The sequence below is a fragment of the Lissotriton helveticus genome, chromosome 3_1 (assembly GCF_964261635.1).
Source record: "Lissotriton helveticus chromosome 3_1, aLisHel1.1, whole genome shotgun sequence".
NCBI lineage: Eukaryota > Metazoa > Chordata > Amphibia > Caudata > Salamandridae > Lissotriton > Lissotriton helveticus.
In genome coordinates, this window is record NC_136061.1 from 662,927,316 (window position 1) to 662,954,911 (window position 27,596).

Genomic DNA, 27,596 nt, shown 5'->3' on the forward strand with positions numbered 1-27,596 from the left:
CTGTACCCTACATGTCATTCATGCCTTAATTGTACATGTTCTGTGACCAGCGGAAACTTGTACTAGTCTGCCCTGCTGGATATCTTCTGCTTGAAATGGAAAACTGCTTTTGCTGACTTCTGTGAGAGTGTAAAGCTTGCTTTGCTACTTCCATCCTATAGAAAGTCTGTGACAAAGAAAAACTTGCACTGCTGTTGCTAGATTTTTGCATGTGCCCTGTGAAGGGAAAAGCTTGCCCTTTAGATGCCGTACCTATGTCTGTCCTCTGAAGGAGGGACTCTTGCATTGATTCTGACCAAGGTGTACCTGTTGTATGAAGAAGGCGTGTTTTGACTGATGAATGACAGTGTTGTCACTGCTTATGAAGAAAAAAGGACACATAGAATGCACTTGTATTGCATTCTCTATGAACAGGGCTGGGACTTTTCTACATATTTGATGTACGATACCTGTGATCATGAGGAAGTTCCTGTCCCCATGGGGGAATTATTCAAGCGCCAAAACATGTTGACGGAAAAGAGAAGCAGGGTCCATTGCTCTGCCCTCTGATTGGCTGCCCCGGGACACCAAAGGTGGCCACCTACGAGGGCGGCCACCCTTAGTGCCATAGGATGGCACAGACCCTGAGCGGTCTAGTGGTTGGGGGGATTGGAGGTCCCCCCCGTGATGTCACTTCCTGTGTCTTGGGGGAGGAGGGAGTGACTATATAGTCCAGGGGGCGAGGGTCAAGCGCCCTCTTTGTTCGTCGGACGCTGCTCGTGCTGACCCTCGCAGTCCCCTGCCTGGACCCTGAGCGGGTGACTGCCCGTTGCTGTGGGTGCGAGAGCGGAATTAGCCCCCAGGGAGATCCACGCTGTGATGGATCCTGGAGGAGTGACGGCGCCCCGTTAGTCCTTCGGGCGGTTGTAGACCTGAGCAACCGGGGGTTGCCACAACGCTCTGCCCCCCGAGGGGGAGGGGCTTGAGTAAGGGGCGGAATAGAGGTCCGCCGAGGGGAGGGGTTAGACCTTCCCCCTAAACTGACAACGCCCCCGCGGTTAACACCTCGGGGGGGTTATGGCTCATCAGGTGGGCGGGTCGCGAGAGGCGGCCTGCTCTGGATCGACCCGTAAGATAACCCAACTTGATGGCATAATGTATATGCTAATAAAACTGCAACAACTTTCTCCATCAAACTTGTGTTTTGTCCGTTATTGGTGGAGTGGTGTGTTGTTTGAAGAAAGGTCTGGGGTTGGGCCGATATTGGCACTATGATTGGCTGCCCCGGGACACCAAAGGTGGCCACCTACGAGGGCGGCCACCCTTAGTGCCATAGGATGGCACAGACCCTGAGCGGTCTAGTGGTTGGGGGGATTGGAGGTCCCCCCCGTGATGTCACTTCCTGTGTCTTGGGGGAGGAGGGAGTGACTATATAGTCCAGGGGGCGAGGGTCAAGCGCCCTCTTTGTTCGTCGGACGCTGCTCGTGCTGACCCTCGCAGTCCCCTGCCTGGACCCTGAGCGGGTGACTGCCCGTTGCTGTTTTCCCCTCCCATCCGCTTACCCTGTTTTCGGGCAGTAAGTGGGGGGGGGTGTTTTGCTATTAATATTACTGTCTTTATGTTGCAGGCGGAGTTACAGGGCGATCCAATGCAGAAAGGTACAGAGGGGTACCTTCTACAGGAGCACCGGTGGGTGCGAGAGCGGAATTAGCCCCCAGGGAGATCCACGCTGTGATGGATCCTGGAGGAGTGACGGCGCCCCGTTAGTCCTTCGGGCGGTTGTAGACCTGAGCAACCGGGGGTTGCCACAACGCTCTGCCCCCCGAGGGGGAGGGGCTTGAGTAAGGGGCGGAATAGAGGTCCACCGAGGGGAGGGGTTAGACCTTCCCCCTAAACTGACAACGCCCCCGCGGTTAACACCTCGGGGGGGTTATGGCTCATCAGGTGGGCGGGTCGCGAGAGGCGGCCTGCTCTGGATCGACCCGTAAGATAACCCAACTTGATGGCATAATGTATATGCTAATAAAACTGCAACAACTTTCTCCATCAAACTTGTGTTTTGTCCGTTATTGGTGGAGTGGTGTGTTGTTTGAAGAAAGGTCTGGGGTTGGGCCGATATTGGCACTATGTTTCTCAATCTTGTGGCAGGGTGACACCTGTAAAATAAATTTAAGGTCATCCACAGACATTTTAATGTGGGCCTGAGATTTAACAAAGAGAACATAAACAATGACACATGGAATATAACCATACCAAAACTAGGGAAACCATCAATGTGAGACTGAAACACCAGTGAACAGTAGTGTGCTTGATGCTTGCAGTGCTAAATGTGTAACCCACTGTTGAACAATACAATGCTAGGTAGGCGAGGGTTCATCATCCTAGATGAGTATATGAATGCATGGTGATTCTGTTCATGATTTGGCTCTTTCTTCAAGGCGTGTCGTACATCTTGAATGTACAACAGTCTTTTAGCTCCTCTCACTCCCTCATTAGTGTGTTAGCTACATGTGTTAAACTTGTCCTGTATGTGTGAGAGAATAAATAATACAACGTTCCTTCTGCTACTGCCACTTGTCGTTTACTTATTCTTTGCGATAGGGAAAGCTGCACAGCCCTGTCATACCTTCGTTGCATAGTGAATGTCAGTATAAAACGTCCCCCTTCATAAAATCAAAACAATGTGCATGGTCATTTTAATGCATGATGTGAATGAAGCAGGTGGGAGTGCTACGGGTCAGGGTGGGGGGGGGGGCGTAGTACACCACAGAATAAGGCAGAACAGAAGTAAGTACATAAATAAATAAAACAAATTACATTGCGCATGCTGCAACGCAAAATGGCGATGCAATGTGCTCAATGTAATTAGTTATATTTATTTATTTATTTATGTACTTACCTCTGTTTGGCCGTATTCCATGGTTTACTACCCCCTACCCTGCCCCGCCTCGCCTCACCGCCCCGCAGCACTCCCACCTGGAGCCGCTACTGGAATGAACCGTCCCAAAATATCTGAACAGACTTTATTTTTTTAATATGTGTGATACAATCAGTTTTTTAAATGGACTAGATGATGTAACATTTTAAACTATACCTGCAAGTTGCTCGAGATCATGTATAACTCCTTCGGCCAGTTCTAGCATTTTATCCAACACTGCGTTGCATTTTGAGACTCTGAACTCATAAAGAAACTGGTAAAGGAAAACTACATTCCCCACAATGCACTATGCTGTTGCCTGAAAAGCAAGGGATGGCTGATATGTCATAGTGCACTTGACAGGCGTGTAAAATGCTAAAAAAAAACGTGCTCCTGACTTTCAGCCTATTTTATTGTGGCCCAATGAGTGAGAGGCAGAAATAGCCGTTTAAATGCAAATAGGAATATCTCACTGCAAATGGGCTAAGTTAACACTCCTTGGGAAAGGAAATGGCATGCTAAAAAAAAACTGTTCCATAGAACAATGCGAGCAATAGAGACACTGATGAAGCAATAGCAGTGTGTAAAGACAACTCGTACAACGTCCTTCTTTTCTGTAACTTTTATTCACGATCCTGGCATACTGCGCAGTTGCTTCCTTCCATCTCTTGCTCCGCTAACCGAAAATCCAGTTCCACCCTCACAACATTCTAACCCTTCCCCTTAAGGCATTCTAAGCATGTCATGATAACTGCGATGACATGGAGCATTCTATATTCTATGTTCACAACACATCTTGCCCTTTGAATAATAAAAAAAACCAAATAACAATATAAAACTACACAACCATATGCATATATCAAACATTACGAGTTCTTCCTCTTATTTTTCCTAAAATATAAATGCTCTAAGTACTGCAGGTATTTTAAAATATACATGATTTTTTAATTTACATGATTTAGATAATTTTTATTTTTTAGTTAATAAAAACTATATAATATTGCACCAATAAAAAACATTAAAGAAAACACGTGCTCCTATATTAAAATCAGATTTTAATGATTTCCTTTGAGCAGCACAGAAGTTCATGTTGTGTCCTGTTTAAGTAAAGTCACTGTGGAGTCATACTTAAGTTGCAAGCATAAGTAACTATGTTAAGCAAGACCTTTACTCAAATATATAATTTTTCAGTTTGATGGGTTTCTTTACAAGTCTACCAAACCTTCCTATTTTATGTCTATTCAAGACATTTCTTTCCACAGGAGGAGATTCAAGTGGTGTCATACTTCTAGTATTTAAAGTGGAATTTTCTATTGCGGGTACAGAACTTCCTCTCTCATCAGACAACCAATCAAACGTTTTTTCACCATCCTTGCATCCCACACATTTTTTATTACATATTGATAAATAACTCATATGACGAACTTTACCGTTGCTCAACAACACAGAATATTTTTTCAATTACATGTGGTTTTGAAAATCTGCGATGTCCGCTCCTCAGGGCACCAGTTGTATTCACTTTTCCAATGTCACCTACACGTAGGTTGGGGGTTTTACATCCATGTTTGGCATTATAATACTCCTTGTACACCTGTTTACCATTATTAGTCCTACCCTTTATAACTTCGGGGTCCCAAACCACTCTTTTAGTATTAGGCATCCATCCAATATTATCTTTAGAGAATACAGTTCTTCCACACATTAACTCAAAAGGACTATGTCCTGTCATAGAGCAAGGTGCAATTTTGAACGCCCAAATGGTACGGAATAATTCAATCTCCCATTCTAAACTGTTATCTTTTGCTAACGGGATTGCTCCTTTGATCACTCCATTAAATCTCTACTGCACCATTCACGGCAGGATGATAGAGTGAAGTAGTATTATGTTTTATGCCATTGCGCATTAGAAAATTCTTAAATGCTTCCGCAGTGAACTGAACTCTTTTATCAGTAATAACTATCTTAGGCAAGCCCTTCCTCCTAACAATTTATCTAGGAAACGAATTACAGAATTGGTATCAATGCGCTCGACAATTTTCACTTCCGCCCATTTCGAGAAATGGTCCAGAGCGAGTATTAGATACTTCTGGGATGTTCCATCCAAAGTAGGACCAGTAATATCAACACTAATTTTCTCCCAAGGCATCTCTGGACACCCACCGGACATAAGGGTGGTCTAAGGGTAACCTGACTTTTGTCTGCATTCATGCAAGCTATACAGTCCCTGACCAATCTTTCAATGTACAGATTCATACCAGGCCACCAGTACCATTCCTTAATATGGTTCTTCGTTTTTAGGTCTCGGCCTGCGATGGCTGCGCAGACATGCGCAGTCGAGCTGGCGAGATTTAATGATCCTGAGTACGTTTCACTAGCGAGGTTAAGCCCCGCCCCTCTTTTCCATTGGCTGGCATCACCGTTCATGCTAAACGGTGGCCAGCCATTGGAAAAGAGGTCCCAGTGATGTACTTCTTTCTCTTTAAGCCCCGTCATTTTCAGACTGGCTTACTTGACTTACTGCTGGTGTAAAAGGTTTCTTATCTTCTTTATGGGTCCAGATGGCCCCATAAAGAAGATAAGGAACCTTTTATGCCAGCAGGAAGTCAGGCGCTTGTCGGGCGCTTGTTTTTCTTTCCTTTTCATATAATTGCGGCATCCTCGCTTTACTCTTAATGTTACAAGTAAAGCATGGGTGCCGCGATGATACCAAAAGTAAAGAAATAGATGTTTGTTTCTATTTCTTTACTTTTGGCATGTATATGTGTGTGTGTGTGTGTAAGGTCTTCCTGTGTGTGTGGTTGTGTTGATTGTATTCTACGACACGCTTGCTTGAACACCAGCTAAATGCAAGTTCATTACCTGAGATTTTTGAAAGAATGACAAATAATAACTCGCAATTATAATAATAACTCGCCATCATGATCCTTCAGAGCTTGCAGAAAATAATTCAAACTGGCAGTACTTAGCATTGTGATGGCTGTCAGTTTACGGTTTTATTACACAGGGATTAGCACCGCCTGGGTGAGAGCGCTCGGCAAAGCCGTCCAAAAACATCAGTTCACGAATCACGTAGAATGCCCATTACAAAAGAACACAGGGCACAAAATATGTAAATTGCCACCAGCGGTCCGGAAAAGTTTAAGAGAAACTTTAAAGAATGGTTAAGGATTTACTAAATTATTGGCTAAAAAAACCAACAAAAAAACATGCCCCTTAACCCACGGGATTACCCAAAAACGTCACCATAAGTCATCATAGTTAATGCCATGCCCGTGCCATGGCCGCCTGTTCATCCACCTTTTCGCACCTAAATCCATCTACCCACCCATCATTCATCCACCCCCCCATTCATCAGTCTCTCACTCTCTTCTACTCTCTAGTACTCTCTACTCACTCTCTACTACTCAATACTACTCACTCTCTAATCACTCTCTACTACTCACACTCAAAAAACAGCGTGACCTTACTCCAACCCTTTACTCTTTGCCTAAAGGCACTAGTGAAAAAACATTCAAAATGCAATAGGTCTCATCTTTATTACACTTAAAGCAATTCTGTTTGTAAACAGGTGGCTTTCTAGCTTTATTTTTATTAGTGTTTGTAAAACGTTCATGTACATAACATGCATATATATATATATGCATATGCATATGTATGTGTATAAATATATATATATATACACATACATATATAAACATATATAAACAACTGCATATCTATATACATACCAATATTAATGCATGCATACATATACATACATATGCATGTTATGTCGCTTTTAGCTTTGCTTTTATTAGTTTTTTTTAAACGTTTATGTACATAAACATTTAAAAAAACACTAATAAAAGCAAAGCTAAAAGCGACCTAATTACAAACATAATTGCTTAAGCTTAACTTATGCTTGTTGCTATTCCTAGGTGTTCTTCATGGCATGCATCCATTATTCTAGCTCATAAACTGTAAGGAGGAACAATCCTACCACTTCTTAGTATTTTGTTACCTTCTACTGACAATTCTTGTCTAACTTCCCAGTACACCTTTAAATCTTTCGAAATATTACCTTTTCCAGGTCACCCCTCTAAAAATGTTGTCTGAACTTCAGTTCAAATGTTACTCTCCTCCCAAGCCTTGCTCCATTCATCAGGTGTGATTACATTAATGTCTTCAGCAATGTTGGCTATGCTGTATTGCTCAATGACATCCCCTATAGATTCCATCCCAGGTAAATGTAACCTGCTTAAAAAATCTGCCACCTTATTCCTCACTCCAGGCATATATTGTACTCTATAATCAAAATCAAGTAACTTTACTGATTATCTTGCCAAACGGGAGATGCAGAGAATAACCCCTTGGTAGAGAGAACCTTGGTAAGTGGCTTATGGTCACTCCTTAAAATCACATGGCTACCCCACATAAAGGCTCCATAATGTTCTAACCCCCATACACAAGCTAACACCTCTCACTCAATCACTGAGTACTTTTTCTCAGTGGGGGTAAGTGAGCGTGATCCAAACCCTACTACGCATTCTTTACCTTCCTCATTAATCTATGAGAAGAAGGCACCAATGCCCTTACTGCTCGCATCAGTGGTGACCATAGATCTTAAAGTATGATAATACCTCTGCAAGGGAATGATAGTACATATTTCTTGCTTTACTAACTCAAACTCCTGCTGGCTCTATAGACCACTTAAATTTGTTCTTATTCTTGAAGATTTGTCTGATGTTGTACGTTTTGCTTGAGAAATTTTCTACAGACTTTGAATAAAATTCTATTATCTCTAAGAAAGCTCTGTCTTCGTCCTTGCTGCTGGGTGCAGGAGACTTCACTGTCACCTCTAGCAAGTTTTTCTTTGGCTTAATACCCTCAAATGTTTTCTTTTTTTTTTAATTCAGCAGTTAAACATTTGGAGCTCAAAATATCCATTACTCTCCTGAGAGTTTAGTCATGTTCGATTTTGGTCTTCCCCATGATTAGAATATCATCTTGGAAAAACATGGCATTGATTACATCCTGGAATAACGCAAACATTATGGCTGGAACATTAAGACAGCGGCAGCTCGTACAGCGTCCTTCTCTGACATACCGAAAACAACAGAAAGGAGTTATAAATGTAGTAAGACTCCTGTTGTTCTTATGTAATGGAACTTGATGGTAGGCTGTAGTGAGGTCGATTGTAGTGAGGTATTTTACCCTCATGGTGACTGAAAGCATTTCCCTTATTTTTTACAAAGAAATTTGTCTACTATGATGTTCTTATTTAAATCTCTCATATCCACACATAATCTGAGTTTTCCATTAGCTTTGCGGGCAATAACCAAAGGAACAATCCACTTTGAGGCCTCCACTCTCTCAATAACTCCTTCTGAGCATAACTTTTCCAATTCACATTTAACTTCCTCTCTTATGGCTAGTGGTATGTTCCTCACCATATGCACATGTGGACTAGCATTACCTTTTACCATGATCTTATGTTGAAATCCTTTAAGGTCTCCAATAACACCAGAAAAAAATTCTGGATACGTATTCATCACGTCCTGTTCCAGTTCATCTATCAGTTGTACTGCCAAAACAGGCTCTCGGCTGTTGGGGTCAAGTACAATACCCAGTTCTCCTTGATCTCACCAGCCCAAAACCAAAGGGCTGGCTTCTGCGACATACAGTTTACCTTCTGCTACTCTATTTTTTAAATTGAATGTCACTGCTTTCACTTGTAACATGTTACTGTCCTCTCCAGTAAATGTTTTGGAACAAGTATTTGTTGGTTCTAAATTGTCACCTAGAACAGGGGCAAATTTCTCCTGCCATACTTTCATATTAACTATCATATAAGGTGGTTATGGGGTGGTGAAATCGTGGCTCAGCAGCATGGCTTTCTGCAGCATTAATTGTGAAGAATACTCCACTCAGATCTCTAGTGTGTCCAGGCCGGTGGACATTTGGGGCCCATACAGGGCCTACATTGCCAAGGAAAAAGCCGATCATCAGTCACAGGAAGAGAGTGGTATTGTTCCCGAGGGGGTCGGCTGATAGGTTGTTGGATTACCAATGCTTACATACATGCTTTCTTTTTGTCTCTTTTTTTCTTCTTCTTGTTTTTCTCTCCTCAGGTCTCTTTAAACACTCAATGTCACTGCTACACTGCCGGAGAAGGCTCCGGCTTCGCATGTATCACAGTTTTATAACGGGATCTTCCGCTGTTTTTGTTCATGTCTACAATGTCATCGCCTTTTGCCTGTACAACGTTCCTCAATTTCTCCACATACTAGGATGTATTTTGTAATGCACGCTCTTCTTATTGCTAATACTCACATGCTCTGCAATGTATCGTACATTTTGTTTTTGTACATTTGATAAAAGGGAAAATAAAGTCTAAAAAAAAAAACTATCATATAAGGTGAACCTCAGTCTGCTGTGACTGTAACATTCACACCACTTATACTGATATCATATTTCGGTTTCTTCCTTAAATGGTTAGTTTCTTTAGATACACCATCCTCACCTACACTCAAAACGCACATGTTCACATTCTTACTATCTGAATCATCAGTACTAGTAGATGAATCATGTGTGAGAAGGTCCCCCCCTTCTCTCCTTTCACTTTATGTTTCCTACAAACGTTTACAAAATGACCAAGCACTCCACAACCCAAACACCTTTGGTTCCTAGCAGGACACTTTTTATCATTAGCCAAATGCCATTTACAACCACACCTATAACATTTGGTTTTGAAAGTGGGTTGCTCAGGCTGATCTGGGACTTTCTTATCTGTCACCTGTTTCCTACCACTGGATTTATTCTCATATTTAGACATGTGTTTGATGTGCCCTTTGGCAACTATGTTACTATCTTTCTCCACAATTGTCTTATCACCCCTGACTGGTATAACCACTTTAGAACATCTACATGTTAACTCAGATTTTTTAACTACTTCTATTATTTCTTGTAGTGTAGATTCTCCCATAGTCCACAATTTATCTTGAATATTAGTATTCACATCACACATAACTATTTAATCACGTATGAATTCATCACATAGATTTGCAGAGCTACATGTCAATGCAAAATTTTCCAGTGCTTTAACATAGTCTTCCACAGGTTCATCTTTACTTTGCTTCCTATGAAAAAACTTGCATCGGTCAACTGATACACAAATTGTAGGATTAAATTACAAGTCTAAATTTTCCAGCGCGTTCTTGTAGGCATCCCCATGACCTTGTGGTCTGGTTTTCATCTGAATACAATTATGTTAAGTCTTCATCGTCCTGAAATGTAGAAATATAGTTCTCAAAATACTCTTTCCACTCATTCCAATTTAGCATGGGGTCACCTTTAGCTGCTAAAAATGGTTGTGCAGGAGATAAATTCTACACATTACCAGACGCCATAAAAGTGGTAAAAAACGCTGGACGAGTTAAAAAATACCTTAAAAGTAATCAACAGTCACTAGAGAAAAAAATATATATATAAACCAACAAAAAAAATTCTCAGCACCTGAATGAATTTGAGGTGCAACTGCTGGTAAATTAACTTTTCTTGGCTGTAGAAAGCGTGCCTGTTGCTGAGGTTGCTGTCACAATCTCGAATGAAACAACAGGCTAATCATTTTGTAAAAGAGTGCCTGTCGCTGAAACAACAGGCTTCTAGTATTTTCCCAAAACATGCCTTTTGCGGAATACACCGCAACCATGAGCTCCTCAGCTGATATAAGCAAGACTCTAAGGTGCTTCTAAGTGATTCCTTTAGGAAGTTCCCCAAAAGATGTCCGCCGTGCGTAATGCAATATGATTTTAATAGCCGGTAGACCTTGTATGACAGAACATATGCTCGGAGGGAAATGGAGCTTGTTCTGAATAGATGAAGATAGAATGGCGGCACTGCCTTGCTCTGAACCTGTTAAAAGATAGTGATCCAGCGCTCCTACTAAACTTTTGCATAAATGATGCTATCTACTACCACCAAACTTACCATATAATACCAGGCCCATATCAACAACAGAGCGACTGAATCATGAGGCGATTAGATCTATATATGTCGTTTAAACAATCCACAATAAACAAGACCAGCTTGTCATTTTGTAAGTTTATTCAAACATAATTATGAAAATGTAGGTTTTGGAACTTTATTAAACAAGTATTAGAAAATGTCATAAAGAAAGGTTTATTCAGTATTTATAAAGAGAGCTTGATTCAAGAAATATTATTCATTAACAAAAATAAGTGAAAATGAGCATTTCCAAACCCTAACTAATTCCCTGTTACTACTCTCATCGCCTGAAAACAAAGTCTTTATTAAAGTCTCCTGTCCTTACGTGCTTTCGTCCTTCAGCAGAACACGATCCTCTGGAATCAAGAAGCGTAGGCAAAAGTCTGCTCTTTGAGCTAATTCTTATACCCTAAAACTAAAGCTAAACTAACTATTTTCACATTCCAACAGCTGAATTCTGGTTCTCCTTTGGCTGAACCACCTCATGCCACAGTAAATTGTGACATCTTCCACCTCATGTCCGGGCTTTTTCACTCACCCATTGTTCATGCACAGAGTCCTGGCGACACTTCCTTAGGCTTCTACATTTTGTAGCAAAGATGTTCATGTAATGCACAAAAATGCCACGGCTCTTCCTCCCAACCTTGAGCCTGTCCGTTCTGAGCTTCCCTTGGCACAATAGCAAACCTCTCTCTGGCAGTTCTTTTCAAAACTTTTCACAATAAAAGTTTATAGGCTTCTCATCTTTTTCAAAATAAGTTTTCTCTTGTGGCTTTACATCAGCAGGCCTCTTTTTCAGAAAGCGTCAATTTTCTGCGCCACCTTTTCTTGCGTCATTTTTTAAAATGCATTATTTTTCTGCAGCCAACTCTAAGCTTCATTTGGAAAACTATTATTTAAACAAACATAAAACATCAATTAATTAAGGAATTTACATTTGTTCTGTTACCCACCCCCTTTGCTAAATGTTAACCCATTAATTATGTTACCTAGCAGAAGCACATTTAAGCAGCATATACATTTGTCACAGAAAAGACAAAATAAAAGCACATTTAAAAGCACATGCTATTATTTTTGAGAGCAGCAGTTAGTGTATGACAAAGACAATAGACAATAATTATTGCATTATTTCTTTTGCATTCTGCACAAATAAGCATAATGTTAATCCCATGTGTTTATGTTGCACAGTTTATTCTAGGTTGATTTAATAACATGCAGCAAACATATTAGTTTTATTAAACATTATGGAAGTCTGGCTTCACAAGCATGAACAAAATATTATTCATTAACCTGCCCCATCAATAGCTTACTAGCCCAAACGCGTCAAAAGCACAGTTACTTTGCAATCATATGAAGAGATTCGTCCTCAATGTCTCTCCTGCCTTGCACGCCAAAGCTTCCGCCTGAAATGTTCAAGAATTGTACCTGAAGTTAGCAGCAATAGGCACTGCGCACACGTAGGCTCTCTCGGCCAGGATCGTATTCAACTCGTCACCAAAACTGTAAAGATAACTCGTACAACGTTCTTCTTTTCTGTAACTTTTATTCATGATCCTGGCATACTGCACATTTGCTTCCTTCCATCTCTTGCTCCGCTAACCAAAAATCCAGTTCCATCCTCACAACATTCTAACCGTTCCCCTTAGGCCATTCTAACCATGTCATGACAACAGCCATGACATGGAGCATTCTACATTCTATGTTCACAACACAGTGTGCTAGCACTCTTGTTTCTGAGCCCGTCCTTGGCCTAGAGGTGGGTTTGATTGAGGTGCAGCACCAGTCTGTGACCCCGCCCTGATATGGTGCTGCCTTGCAAGGGCCAGCCAGTGGCTACTGTTATCTTGGGGGTGTGAGGTCCTTGGGGTACACCCTCTCCTTCAAAAGTTAATTTGAACCTCGACCAGCTGTTGGTGAGGTATGGCACCTACCCTTTGGGAGCCCATTCTCAGAATACTTGCCCCTGCTCCCCATTGTTGCTGTTGAGCAGTACGCGGGCTCCCCTTGTACTGTGTTCAATGCCCACATTGACACAAGCACCAGGGCCTTCTGAGTCCATTAATTGTACACTGGACCTTTGACGTTTTGAATAGTCCCTTGGAATGTTTAAAACATCCTTTTCTGTGGCTAAGAACCCTGGTTTACCCTGGGGATATAATGTTTTTAGGTGTTTAGGTATGTTAGTGTTTTGTGAGGTTTTTGGCAGTCATTCTCTACTCTACCCTGCTCCCACGGTCCTTAGTTTCATTGATTTTTACAGAAAGTTGTTATAAGAAAGCTAAGACTTTCCACGGATAGCATGCATCTCGCTACATGAGAGGCAAGATGGCGCCTGAGTGAGAGGACGCTGTTACATCGCTCTCACGGGTCTCTGTGCTCCGCCCTAGAGATTAAGCATGTATTCTGCTTCTTGTTCTTAGAATTTCTTACAATCACTCTTTTGAGTTAATCTTTGGAGTTAATCTAAGGCTGAGAGCTGATCATACTTTACCTGCCAAGGCGGTGAGCCTCCCACGCGATGTCAGGCGGTCTCGGTGAGGTCCTGGTGGAGGTGATAAGTTTCGGGCTCCGGCTTTCCTGGATTTGGGCCGGTTAATAAGTGCATCCTGCTGCTGCTGAGATAGGCGGTATACTTTGAGCAGACCCGTAGAGTGCAGAGTGCAGAGTGTTTGCCTGGCGATCGATAAACGCAGATCGGAGCTTCAAGTCGGAGGTAGCGGAGTCGGGAATCAAGCGGGCTGGACTGAGGCTGAGACTTGAGGTCTGATGTTTTGAGGCTGAGACTTGAGGTGAGCCGGCGTGGTGGGGCACTTATTGCGCTATAGCTTCCATTGCCGAGGCTTTGCTGGCATCCGACCTCGATGATGATGTAAGCGCTCCACTGACGATACGGGCGGCAGAGGTATTATCGTGGATGGTGTCAGCACGAGACACGAGTGCCGAATAGCACTCTACAACCGGTGCAGAAGTCCTTAGCTCTCTCCTCTCCGTCAGGTGGGAAACAGCCATCACTCGTCTGGCGGAAGTCGGCGAGACTATTAAAAAAAAGGACACAAAAAAAAAACTCTTTAGCCGTGTATCTTTTCAGTAGCTGCTCGTCCTATAGTCTTACAGTTTTTTACATGCAAGGCCACTACCGGCCAGGATAAACGGAGTGAAAAGGAAAAAAAAAACAGCCTGCACTCAATACCTTGAACCCGATCTGAACCCGATCTGAACTGAAACTAAATTAATAGATTCGAACTGAATAGAGTGTCAGTCTGATAGTCTGATAAATCAGAATACAATAAGTATACAATAAGTATCTCGGTTGAGGGGATTCGTCGGATTCTAATACTTTCCCAGCTGCCTGCAATGAGAGTGGGGTTTGTAAAGAATAAAAATTCGTTTGGACAGTTGAAGCAGTGGCAGAAGCAGAGACTGAAAATAAAAACCCTCTTCACCAAAGAATATATACAGTCCACCTATGGCCCTACTAGGTTTCAATTGGTGAAAGCAGCAATTCAAATCGAGTTTGGAGTGTATCGCATCTTAAATCATCATAAACATTGTATAAACAATTTACCTTGCGAGTCCAAAGCACAATCAAGGTTATGCATCCCTGTCCAAGTGAAGCTATATAAGGGAGGGCGCGGAGTGCAAAAAAGCAATAAAAGGCAAGGTTCAAGGAGAAGCGGCTACCACAATCCTGTCGGTCAGTAGCACACTGCCTTATACTGAAATCTTTGAATTTGTTGGGCCAGGCAAAACATCTCATAGAAGATTAGCTATGGAGGACCTGGTTTATGGAGCAGGAGCTGGAGCATCAGTCACACTGTCAGTCTCGAGTCTGCCTAAGGAGCAAATTGGGCCAATAAAGCACAGTGAGATCAACCTGGAAAAAAAATTAGAGAATAAACTGGAACTATCAAGGGATTTAAGCAAATCAACGATACCCTCTAAGAGTATAGAGGGGGCCCTTATACACCTGAAATTGAAATTGAAAATGCTGCTGATTCCTGCAATTTGATAGATAAAAACACAGATAAACGACCAGAGACAAAGGGACCAGAAACTCGGGGAGCCAAGGCGAAGGAAATTAAAAATAAATTACGAGAGGAAGGGCAAGGGAGAGACAAAGATAAAAACAAAGACAAATTAAATGGCAAAGGTTCAGGAAAAGAAAAAAATAAAGACAAAAACGTCTCTCGATTGGATTATGCCAATGCCCTCTACCACGGCATGCCTGCGTACAACGTACGACGACTGCAGCTGGTTCAGAACCAAGCTGCCCGCCTGGTTTACAACCTTTCGAAATCCCATCACGTTACCCCTCTCCTAAAATCCCTACACTGGCTCCCCATCCAGGAACGCTCCCAATTTAAGGTAGGCTGCCTGGCCTTTCAGGCCCAGCTAGGCTTAGCCCCCGCGTTTATCTCGTCTGAGATCAAACTCTATGCCCCCACCAGGGATCTTCGCTCCTCCTCCCAACATCTGCTGACTGTCCCCCGATTTCGCAGAAAAAAATGGGGAGGCTCCAAATTCTCCACCCTTGCCCCTACCCTCTGGAACTCCTTTCCAGCCCACCTCAGATGTATTACCCAATACTCACAGTTTAGAAAAGTTTTAAAAACCTTTTTGTTTTCCAAAGCCTTCCCCCAATAACTTATCATTAGTCCCTCCCTGTTATTCTTTGCCTCCAAGGACTTGACTCGGCGTAGCGCCATGGAACCGTTCCGGTGAACGCGCGCTTTATAAATAATTTTAAATTCAAATTCAAATAGAAAATGAAAAAATCAAGGAGAGGAATAAAAAATGCCATGGCGAAAAAGAGAAAGTCCAACAAAAGGATAAAGGGAAGGAGAAAAGCTTTGAAGTAGATGATGATGTGGAGTTAATGGCAAAAAAAGCCAAGCGACTTCAAACTATTAAGAATTTGAAAGCAAACGCCAAAGCTACCGAACAAGCCAATACACTTCAGCCCAGCATATCTAGTATCTTTAGCCCTATACCCAAGGAAGGGGCGAAAAAAGTTTCAAAACATCCTGTAATGGAGGAATCATCTAAGAATGAGGAGAATACGATGATACATTTGGCACCAGATCTTGAAACATCAACTAATTCTCCTTTAAAGCAATCTGGTTATAACGAGACTCCCAGCTCCTAACGCTATCCATCTATTGCGAAATTGAGACAATCTGAAGTGGAAAATCCATCTTAGGGATCGGATGCAGATATATATGAGACTGGTTTATCTACAACAAGTGAGATCAGCGACGATAATATTAATCCAGCTCGAGGCTCAACACCCGAAGGTACAGTCTCCCTAGACCCCAAGAAACACAGCGCTTCAGATCAAGGTTATACTCCACGGGGAAAAAAATTTGAGAAAAGGAGAACAAGGAATCAACCGCTCAATAAGTCAAACTTTGAAGAAAGTTCAGATCAGGGAAGTATCACTGGGCAAGTCAGCAAAAGTAGGAACAAATCCAACGATTCTGATGAAGCTGTACCGCCCCAGCACAGGGAAGAGGACTCAAACGGGAGCGATAACCAATTACAATATGGATCGGCAGTAAGAAAAGGGAAACTGGCTGAACCCTCTCTAAAAGATATCCTGACGACTATTAGAGACTTACATAAGGATATAAAGAAAGACAGCGAAAGGAATCATGCTGCAATTCAGAAGCTAGAAGGGGTGGTCAACAAAGTAGGTAGTACTTGCACCGAGATATCGGAAAGGATGACATCTCTAGAAACTCGTACTGAGTATTTAGAGAAAGATGTTGCCTGCCTCCAAAAGCAAGAAAAATCTCAAGAAGGGATCATCAGAGATTTAATGTTCAAGGTTGAAGACCAGGAGAATCACTCCAGAAGAAATAACCTTCGTTTTCTTGGCTTCCCGGAAGCCGTGGAGAGAAATGATCCTAGGGGATATATAAGTAATCTTCTGAAAAAAACTTTCCCGGAATTAGAATCCTGGGATATGGGCAGTACTGGATATGGGTAAAGAAATTCAGCGGGCCCATCGTTTTCCCCTCACACAACGTAAACAAACCGAGAACTCTCCTAAATACCCCAGGGCAATGTTTGTGTATTTTGGTAACTTTCTCTTAAGGGAAGCCATTTACGACCTAGCGCGTCCTACCAGCAAGCGGAAACATAATGGATTCTTCTTTTTTGTAAGACCAGACTTTGCACATCCAACAGTCGAAAGAAGATGGAGAATGCGCCAGCTCTTCACTCCTTTTGAAAAAGCTGGTGCTACTGTTTACTTACAAAATCCTTCCCGTCTGAAAGTAATCTTCAAAGGTACTACCCGCTTTTTTAATAGTGAAATTCAAGCGGAAGGATACTTGCAAGAAATATCGGACACTGTAAGGAAGGACAGCTGATAAATATTAGGAACAAAAAATTAATTCTATTGGGGATAAATAAACTGCATTAACTATTGCTATGATAAAGGCTTAAGCTTTTGTTTCTTTTGATCAGTTTTCTTTCCTCTTTGGCTTTGGCGCTTTTTTGTTATTCTCTAATGGCGGGGCCGGAGGCCCTGAGAGTGATCGTCGGCGTACGGATCACATAGATGCCCACACCTGGATCCGGCCTGACCCAGGATGCCTCAATGGGTGGTGGGGGGGTGGGAGGGACTGGGTGGTGGAAGGGGGGTAGGGGGTCTGGGATGGTGCTGGGGGGTGCAAACCTAAAAAAGAGAATCCATGATACTATTGTAATTATAATTAGGCTGAAATGTAAAGCTGTAACAAGGTATGTAGTCAAACGTGTTTTTACTATATTAAACGGAAGGTTGAATGGAAGGAAAGATCTAAGACAGAAGTATGTCAAAGCTTAGGATCTGCTCTATGAACACAGGGGGCCTAAATGATTGGAAAAAAAGGGGAAGACTAGAGGAATTTGTTAAATTTACACGAACTGATATTATGTGTATGCAGGAGACCCATTTGCCATGGGGGAAAAGGCACTGGTTAAACCTAAAGGGATTCGAAACTCTCTCTTGTTCCTCCAAAACGTCTACTATTAGGGGGGTCGCTATCATTGGCAAGGTGGGTTTGGGGGGAGCTAAACGATCCAAGGCTGACACTATGGGGCGTTGGGCATTATGTGAAATTAATCTGGGTATCACTATTTGCTGCATTTACGGGGCTAATAGCGATTACCCTGATACCTTTGACCGCATGGAGAAGGAGTTAGCAGGTTGGCCAGCACCCATAGTGGTATGTGGGGATTTTAATATCTCTGCAGATTTCGAAGGGGGAACCGGATATACCGGACTTAAACCCCGGGTGTATCGGGCAGTATGTTCAATGATGGATTCACACAGCTTGAGGGATGTCTGGGGTAGTATCGAATCAGGGAACTTGGTTTTACATATTTCTCGCATCCATTCAAGAAATATTCCAAGCTAGATTATTTTATGATCTCCACCACAGAGATTAGCACAGTAGAAATCAGTAAATTACCTATGATAATATCAGACCATAATCCATTGTTATTAACAATACCTCTCAACAGACCAGCTAAACCAATGAGACCATGGACTTTTGATAAAAAGCTTTTAACAGATAGCTCCTATATAGCGTATATGAAGAATTGGTCACAGGCCTTTTTTGATGTAAATAGATATAGCGCATCGCGAAACTCTGTTTGGGACAGTCATAAAGCTGCCTTAAAGGGAGAAACCTGCAGTTACACCTCTCGAAATTGGAAACGACTCAACTTAGAAAGAGAGCAATTAATGAATAAATTAATAGTGGCTGAGGAACAGCACAGGAAAGATATATCCCAGGGAAGGCAGGACACCATAAGCTTAGAAAGAGTGAGTACTATTAAAGCCGAGATACAAAAGCAACTAGCTAAAAAAGCAGCTGCTGAATACCAAGCACAAAGAAGAAACATGTATGAGACGGGGGAACAAGGAACAAACCGGGAAAGCATTGGCATTACGAATTAGACAAGCGACTTCGAAAAATATCATTACACGTATAGAAGAGCAGGGTAGGACCTACGAGGAGCCAAATGACATTATTAATGTCTTCAAAGGATACTATCAAACACTGTATCAGGAAGATCCGGTCACTGAGGAACCCAGAATCGAGTGGACAGGATTGGGGATCAAAGTGGCTCAAGGGGACAGAGAAATTTTAGAACAATCCATTACTATGGATGAACTCTCGGAGGCCATACAAGAATTAGCAGCAGGGAAGGCTGCTGGCCCCCGACGGTTTACCAATTGAGCTCTATAAATACTTATTTGAAAAAACATCTACACTTTTGTTAGACCTTTTCAACGGGACTATAAATACAGGTTTAATCCCTGAGTCATGGATGAACACCAATATTGTGGTGTTTCATAAAAAGGGCAAGCCCACGGAAAATCCGGGATCATATAGCCCCATATCCCTAATAAACGCGGATAATAAATTATACGCTAAGATCCTGGCAACCCGCTTGGGACGGATCATTGGGACCCTGGTCTCTCCCTGGCAGCATGGTTTCATTCCTGGTAGGGGAACCAACGATCATATCAGACGAGCTATCACGTTGTTTGATATCCATGCTGCCGGGGAGGGAGGGGTCGCAATGATCCTTCTAGACGTGGAGAAAGCTTTTGATCGCGTTAGATGGGAATTTCTGTGGAGCACGCTCACTGAAAGGGGGTTTGGACCGAGGTTTATGAAGGCTATTCAGGCTATGTATGTCAGCCCAGTCGCGAAAATTCAAATGATGGGTGAGAGTTCGGATAAGATCTTCATTATGAGGGGGACAAGGCAGGGATGCCCATGCTCACCCATTCTTTTCGCACTTTATATTGATCCTCTAATACGCCAAATAATTAATAACAAAGCAATCACACCGGTAGTCACAAAGGGATTTCAAACAAAAATCTTGGCATATGCCGATGATTTGGCCGTTATTACTACTGATCCCGACGCGGCTATGCGTGAAGTGGTGTGCACTACGAGCAAATTTGGCGGTCAATCGGGTTATCGCTTAAATGTGGGTAAGACGCAGGTGCTCTGTTCCAAGAATATAAATAAATCAGACTCCAGATTCGTTGATTCCGTGGTTTATTTGGGGATAACGATCAATGCACAGCCGGAATCGATAATTAGAGACAACTTCATTCCTCTCATGAACTCCATGAGGGAGAATCTAAAAAGAATGGATACATTACAACTTTCAATAATAGGTTGTGCCAATGTCATCAAAATGACTATGTTCCCCAAGGTGCTATATAAATTCCGGTCGATCCCCTTCAAAATAGAGGGGAAAATTATCAAAGAAATAGAATCCATCTTTATGAATTTCTTGTGGCAATATGGAAAGGTTAGAAGATCTATGAAATATATGTCTTTGCCTCAGGAAAGGGGGGGCTTGGGACTGCCAAACCTCAGATACTACCATTGGTCTTGTCTTCTTACGCAGATGGCTATACTATTCGATCCAGGGGGAAACAGCACAAACCCCCCGTGTAGACAAGATGTGATCCCATCTATTTTTGAATTACTACTCGGTAGCGAGGCTACTGGGGTATTATTAAGGAGACTAGAAATAAGATATTATAATAAGTCTAGACTCAAGACACTCAAAGGGATATGGTGGGTCTGGGTAGCAGCTCAGAAAGCACTGGCAATCTCTAAATATAATCATCACACCCCTCTCTGGAACTCGGGCCTCTTCCCTAACCTAAGTAATGATGGGTTCTGGAGACACTGGGAGCGACAGGGTATTCTGACACTGGGGCAAGTTATGGTCAGGGATGAGTGAAGAACTCTGGAAGAATTAAGACAAAGGCACTCCCTCCAGGGCAGCCAAGATTATAAATACGCTCAGGTGGTCAGTACAATCAGATCAACAAGGCCCCGTATCATCTTGAGGGAGAGGTGTAAGATACTGGATTATCTGAAGGGGGGCGAACCTAGAATTAACGGAGTGTATAGGCTGTTTTTGGAGGAATCCCAGGACGATATGGACAAAACTGAGGCAGCCTGGGCTCTAAAATTGGAGGATCCGGACATTGACCTGGATAGAGCCCTTGTAATGGACAAACGATTCCTACGCTCCTCCAATTTGAGAGCCCAGCACTTCAAAACATTATTTAATCTCTATTATACCCCCTCAAAGCTCTATGATTGGGGTAAGAGGGAGAACAGCAACTGCCCCAGATGTTGCAAAGGTCCAGCCGATATTACCCATATGTTTTATCAGTGCGAGAAACTTGAATCAATTAAAACAGAGATTGAATTATTCTGGGCGGGGCTGCTGGATGCTCAGATAACCCTGTCTCCGGCACTCATGATTATAGGATGCCAAAGCAAATTTAAATTAAATATAGAGACTGAAGCTTTAATTTTTATCTCCACAGCTGTACTTAGAATTTTAATCTCAGCAGCTTGGAAAGACACTGAGGCCCCCAACCTTCCAAATGTGGTTGTCTAGACTATTGGGAATACATAATGTAGGGGTGGCTCTGTATGAACTTAAAGGTAAAAAATTAAGAGAAGTGGGGATGAAGATCTGGGCACCAGTGGCTGCTTGGCGAGCTAGTAGATTGTAGCAAACTCATCGACTTTGAGGGCTTTGGCTACTGTAAGGCTCTTATCTGTTACATTCTCTTCTCATCTTCTTTTTGTTTACATTGGCCGTCATAATGTGCACAATATTCATATTAATAACATTAATTATTGTTTGATTTACAAGAATAAATTCAATCAGATACTAAGCTATGCAATTCGACAACCGACCTCTACATTATCTTTCTATTGTTAATTTAGGTGGATTGTTTATGTTGTATTTTGTCTCTTTCTTTTAAATCATGTATATTGTTTTCTCATTATGCCTCATGGATTCTCAATAAAAAAATAAATAAAAAAAAGACTTTCCACGGATAGCTGAGATTCTGAATGTATTAATGCGGAAGCCAGCACACACACACATACACACACAAACACACAGAGGCTGGAGGTTTTTTATTGGGATAAGCAGGGTGCATCCAAGTGAGCTATACATGAGCGCCACCAGGAACAGGGACAACACCTTGCCCATCCCACATTTTGCCAAGGATGCCAGATTTTCCCATTGATGCCAACTGCCAGAGGCAAGCATCTCCATGGAAATGGAGCATTCCTTTGTACTTGCTGACATAGCATGGGTGGTTGGACAGTTATTACTCTACCCACGCCCTTCACGCTAATCACCATTGAAGACACAGCACTACACGTCTCCTTTAACATAAACCACCAAAACATGTCAATTCTCTTCCCACTAATATAAGACATCAAAGCACCAGTGCACTAATCACCAATGAAGACACACCACAAGGCTCACAACGCCCATTGGGCTAAAAGGGCTTTATTTTATTTCACAGTGCAGTGACGTGTTAATGTCAAAGCTCCACATGTTAAAGAAGTACACTTTTTTTTTATTTTGAACAACTTTATTATACTTGATGTGATATTTGTTGTGTGATTTACATAGCAAACATTTTCGGAGCTCAGCTCGTGTACGGGCTCTAAGATTCGAGCCAGGTCATTGGCGTGGCTCTGGCTCAGCTTTTCCTGTAAGTGTATTGGCCACCTCTAGCGACAACACATAGCAAGAGCACAACTCTGAACATCATGCACAACATGTACACAACCTTTATAGGTCACATGGCAAACACACTCCATCCATAGCACTCTCACAGAGCAGCAAGCTTCTCATAAGGAGTATCAAGCCTTATAGAAATACAATTAAAAAGCAGGACAATATATTTGAACCCCACAGCACTTCTGGGCCATAGAACAATTCTCAGTTAACATGACCTATGCCTACCTTCTATAACTGTACAGACTTTATTCAAGCCCCGATTCCAAGTTGTGTTTTTAATTTCCATCAGATCGCAAATAGAAGTTTGTGCACCAATTGGATTCTGAATTGTGTATTTATAACTATGGTGCGCAATTTTCCCTTGACAGATTTTGCCACAAAAAACTGGGTGAAATGTATCAGGAGAAAATGCTAAAAATATAACTACTGATTCCACATCTTAGTTAGGCCTCATTCTGAAGAGGGGAATTTAGAAAAGAAGGTAGCAATATCACCCACTAAATAAGCCACACTATAAAACTAATGAAATGCATGAGAGAGGTATGGAGAGATGTGGGGCACTGTTGGAGCATGGTTGGAAAGGAATCCATGGAGAAGGAAGTCATGAGGGAGAGGGGCATCAACAAAGATTATTGCACTGGGTACCATAAATGCTTAAGCTGGCCCTGCCCAGGGCTGTGCACTAGTATAGGTTGGCAGCAGAATACTGGAGTGCCTGGAATGTGCGGAAACATTACCAAATCATAACTGTCTATATATGGCAAACTCTGAGAAGTTGATTGGAAAGTAATAGATGCCCCTAGCCCTGATTTATTCTCTTGAAGACTGTGCAGAAATGGACATTTTGAGAACTGATAAAATGGTGACACTACCCATAGTCCCTCTCCCAAACACTGGCGTATATCTGTAGTAAAGGGCAATATCAATCTGTGTTCCCCCGTTTCTCCTCTGTTGTGTTATGTTAGGTGGATTTGTAGAGCATGTTATCAACTCAAGAGCCCCACCTAGGGCGGGCAGGGCTAGTTGAAAAGCCAGGTATTTACCTTCTTGCAGAACTCAAGAAAAGGAGGAGGCTCTAAGAGAATGGCCAGCCTCCTCATCTGTTTGTTTATGCGTGGGATGTGTGCTGGCAGGAGTCCGGCTGAGCAGGAGTGTCTGGAGGGTTTGTGGAAGGAAATACATCTGTTCAGGTAGGTGGGGCCAATGTTGTGTAGTGCCTTGAAAAAGTGAGTAAGGACTTTGGGTATCAGGAGCCAGTGTAGCTCCATTAAGTCTGGTGTGATGTGGGTACTGCATGGGAGGTTTAGGGTGAGTCAAGCTGCCATGTTCCGAATATTTTTAAGTCTCCGTGAGTTGTTTTCTGATTCTTGCATAAAGTGGGCTCTTGTTGTCCAGTTTGATTGTTACAATGGCATGTGTGACTGTTTTCCGTTGTTGCTTAGGAGCCATTTGAAGATTTTCCTCACTATATTGAGGGCATGGAAGTAGGATGCAGTGATGGTGTGACTTCCAAAGTATGTCCAGTTTGATGTCAATGATGATCCTGAGGTCCCTGGCATAATTGTGGGTCTAAGGTTGGCATGCCCCCAGGTAGAGGACCATGGTAAGGTGTTCTTGCTAAAAATCACTACACTGTCTTATCGGTATTTAGCTTAAGATGGTTGACTTCATCCTGTTGACGACTTCGGTCATGTAGGCTGTGAACTTTTTCCATGCATTGTGGGTTTTGTCCAAGAGGAAGATTTTGACTTGCCTGTCATCAGCCTAGAAGAGGATGACCCTAGATGGTCAAGGATGACCCTGGCTAGAGGGAGCATGTAAGAATTGAAGATTCTAGGGCTAAGGGACACACCTTGTGGCATGCCACAGACAAGTTTGAGAGTTTCCTATCAGTATGGGGCCAGGCTGCCAGCTTCTGTTCTGCCTGTGAGGAAGGAGCAGATTTAATGAAGAGCGGGTCCTTGGATGCCAGTATCCTGCAGGGCAGGCATCAGATAAGGATGGGATGGCAATCTGTGTCAAATGCTGCAGAGAGGTCCAGGAGAATGAGGTCCATTGTGTCTCCTCTGTCCAGGATCATATGTATGTCATCTGTAGCGGTGATGAGTGCTCTTTCTGTGCTGTGGTCCTTTGTAGTGATACGTGGCATGCATAGGTTTTCATTGGGTTCAGTGGTTGCCTACAGGTGCTAAATACAGGGCTGGTGGCAATTTTTGAATAAATGAAGCAGTGATAGTGTTTTGTGGCTCTAGTCTTTTGGCGAAGAGACATTGTCCCATGAGGGATAGCTCAGGTGTTTCGCCACTTTGCTTATGGCTGCAGCACCTTCACTGACTCCGCTATTGGAACCCCGTAGCCCGTGGCCCCCCTGCCCTAAAGCCAGCCAGAATCTGAAGGCCTTTACAAGTTATGGAATTCCTTACAGTACAGATTTCCCTTTATGTCAGCAGATGTGAACAGGGAAAAGGCAAAGATGTCCCTGACGCGCAGCAAGATAACTTTTTGCGTGCCTGGGACATTGCTTGTTTCTTCTGCACATGAACAGCCCCACTGTGGAGATTTGTTTCTGGAAAACAAACATAATACCAATTGGGCAGTGCTTAATTTGTAAAAGAACAAGTGCTGGTGCCAGAAGTTTTGGTCAGAAACTCAAGACCAGTGATATGGAATGTTGTCGGTGCCAATATAAATGCTGCGTAGTCTTGATTCCACCTCTTGCATCTTTCATCCTTCAACTGATAGTCTCTGCAATGACGTAGCAAGGGGTGCGGGTTCCAGGGGGCGGTCCACCCGGGGCGGCATGTGTTTTGGGAGCGGCAGCCTCCCCCTGACCTTCGCTCTTACCTGCAGCCATCGCGGGGCAGCCGCCGCAGGAATTGCCAGCACCCCACCCCGCTCTTTCATACGACCGCCGTGGGGCTATGCCACTTAGTCTCTGCCCCTTTATCTCACACTTCAAGGTTCTTTTTAGTTCTTACTTTCCTTCTGTCACTGGTATTCCGTCTTTGTATGCCTTCTTCTTTCCCCCATTTCTCTATTTTGTTCTGGGCCAAAGTCTGATGAGGAAAAATAAGTATGGGCCCCTAAACACGAGTGCCTGTGAACCCCACCTGCAACCACCGCCTCTAATTAAGCAGTGCATTCATGCCATCATTCCACCTTTAGAAAACAGAGCTCTGGGGAGACTACTGCTGGGCTGGCAGAGGTGAGGCCACTTGCACACCAGTTGTTTTGAGGATTATCTGCTAATGTTAAAATGGCTCCCATACCCCGATTTCTCCACATAAGATTTTGGTGAATACCATATTTGTGTTGCTTTTCTGCCCACTTTGTTCCATTTCTTCAAAGATAGATCCTTTTTTAGCCCTTGGAAGCGGTCAAACGGCTCATTAGAGGCATGCCCTAATCAATTGTCTCTGATTCAATGTGACTTTTAGCTTATGTTGCTTTTATGGTCGTTGACGGAAATAAAGTATTTACTGAGAATTCTCTCTGACAGGAAGCTGGGCATCTGTGAAATGCAGAGGATCTGCCTGACGAGGAAGGTTCCTTGAGTGGTATGCTTGCTCCCTTTGCATATGCTGTGAACGTTATTGCAAAGTGACATTTACAAAAGCCCTGTTATGCAGCTTACAGGTTTAAGGCCTAATACCACTAAAGAAGATGGAAAACGTCTCTCAGATTTGCAGACTAGTTGTCAATTGCACGTAGATTGGTTGAGGGATAATAAAATTGATGATATTCTCTGACAACTATGGGACCCGTTGATGTCAATAAAGAATGCTGTTCGCAAAGGACGGAAAGGTCAGAGCATTGTGGAAAACTCTTCCACCTTCCTGCAGCTGCTTCACACATCCATTATGATATCATTGTGAACTTCCACCACACTCACGTTGATCCAACACAGACTCCATCCAAAGTAACTTACATTTGCAGCAATATAAGCTATGTATTGATATAGCAAAAACCTAACAACTTACGTGAGGGGTAGGGAAACACTTTACAAGATCGTGTATATCAAGTTGGGATTACACACATTACATTTCTAATTTTAAGCACAGGGAGATAAAGTCATTTGCCCTTAATCACAAGAGCTCTATGGCCGGGATTCGAATTTGGGTCTTCTGGTTCCAAAGGAGGAAGCTCGTGCTGCCAGGCCACATCTCCCCCATAACAATTGACTGTTCCCTGGGAATATGCGAAGTTACAACGGATGTATGACATTACAACGCATGGTTTTACCACGCATGCCTTTACATCGCAGTTTTTACAACGCATGCTGTTACAATGCATAGCGTTAAGGGGTGCTGGATAGTGAATAGTTTAATTTACTTTTCCAACTCCAGTCCCCGTGGATAGTAGGGAAGGTGTTGGATAGTAAATTAAATCTATTCCCTATCCTAGAGCGCCCCCCTGCGCTATGCGTTGTAATAACATGCGTTGTAATAGTTGCATCGTAAAGGCACTGCGTGGTAAAAGTTGCGTTGTAAAGGATGTTCCCCGTTACAACGCATGCGATACATCGCATGCCATTACAACGCGGTTGTCACAACGTCTGTGTTGTTACATCACATACCATTACAATGCAAGTCGTTACAATGACTTGCTGTAGGGGGCGTTGGATGTTGGAATAGTATAATTTACTATTCCAACTCCAGTTAATGCAACAGTAGGGAATGTGTTGGATTTTAAATCCAACACCTTCTGCCCCCTATAGCAAGTCGTTGTAACGACTTACGTTCTAATGGTTTGCGATGTAACAACGAGGTTGTTGTAATGACCGGCTTTTAATGGCATGCGATGTAAATGATGTCTCCCCTCCCTGAAAAGACCCAGGTCAGATATTGTTGACTCTTCTTCTAATTCCAAGTGTATTTTTAGATGTGAGATCCTTTGGAAGTCACGAGCATTGTGGATTAGAGACTGTTGGGGTGCTCTTTGGAAAGGCTTCTCTACAGATATCCAGAATTATAATGATGTGTAAACTGATTTTCCCCTATTATTGCAAACCCAAAAAATCTATTTCCTTGTATTTGTTTATTTTTTTAAATGCAAAGTAGTCTCATGCTGCATGAACTCTCTGATGCCTTTGACACCATTTCCCACAAGATCCTTTTACGTTGTT

At 42.7% G+C, this 27,596-nt stretch overlaps 1 protein-coding gene across 4 annotated transcripts in view; it reads left to right on the forward strand.

Annotated features, from left to right (window-relative positions):
* The window catches only part of HPCA (hippocalcin), a 301,157-nt gene that overhangs the window by 65,885 nt on the left and 207,676 nt on the right, over positions 1-27,596 (forward strand). The gene's annotated exons all lie outside the window — the stretch shown is intronic.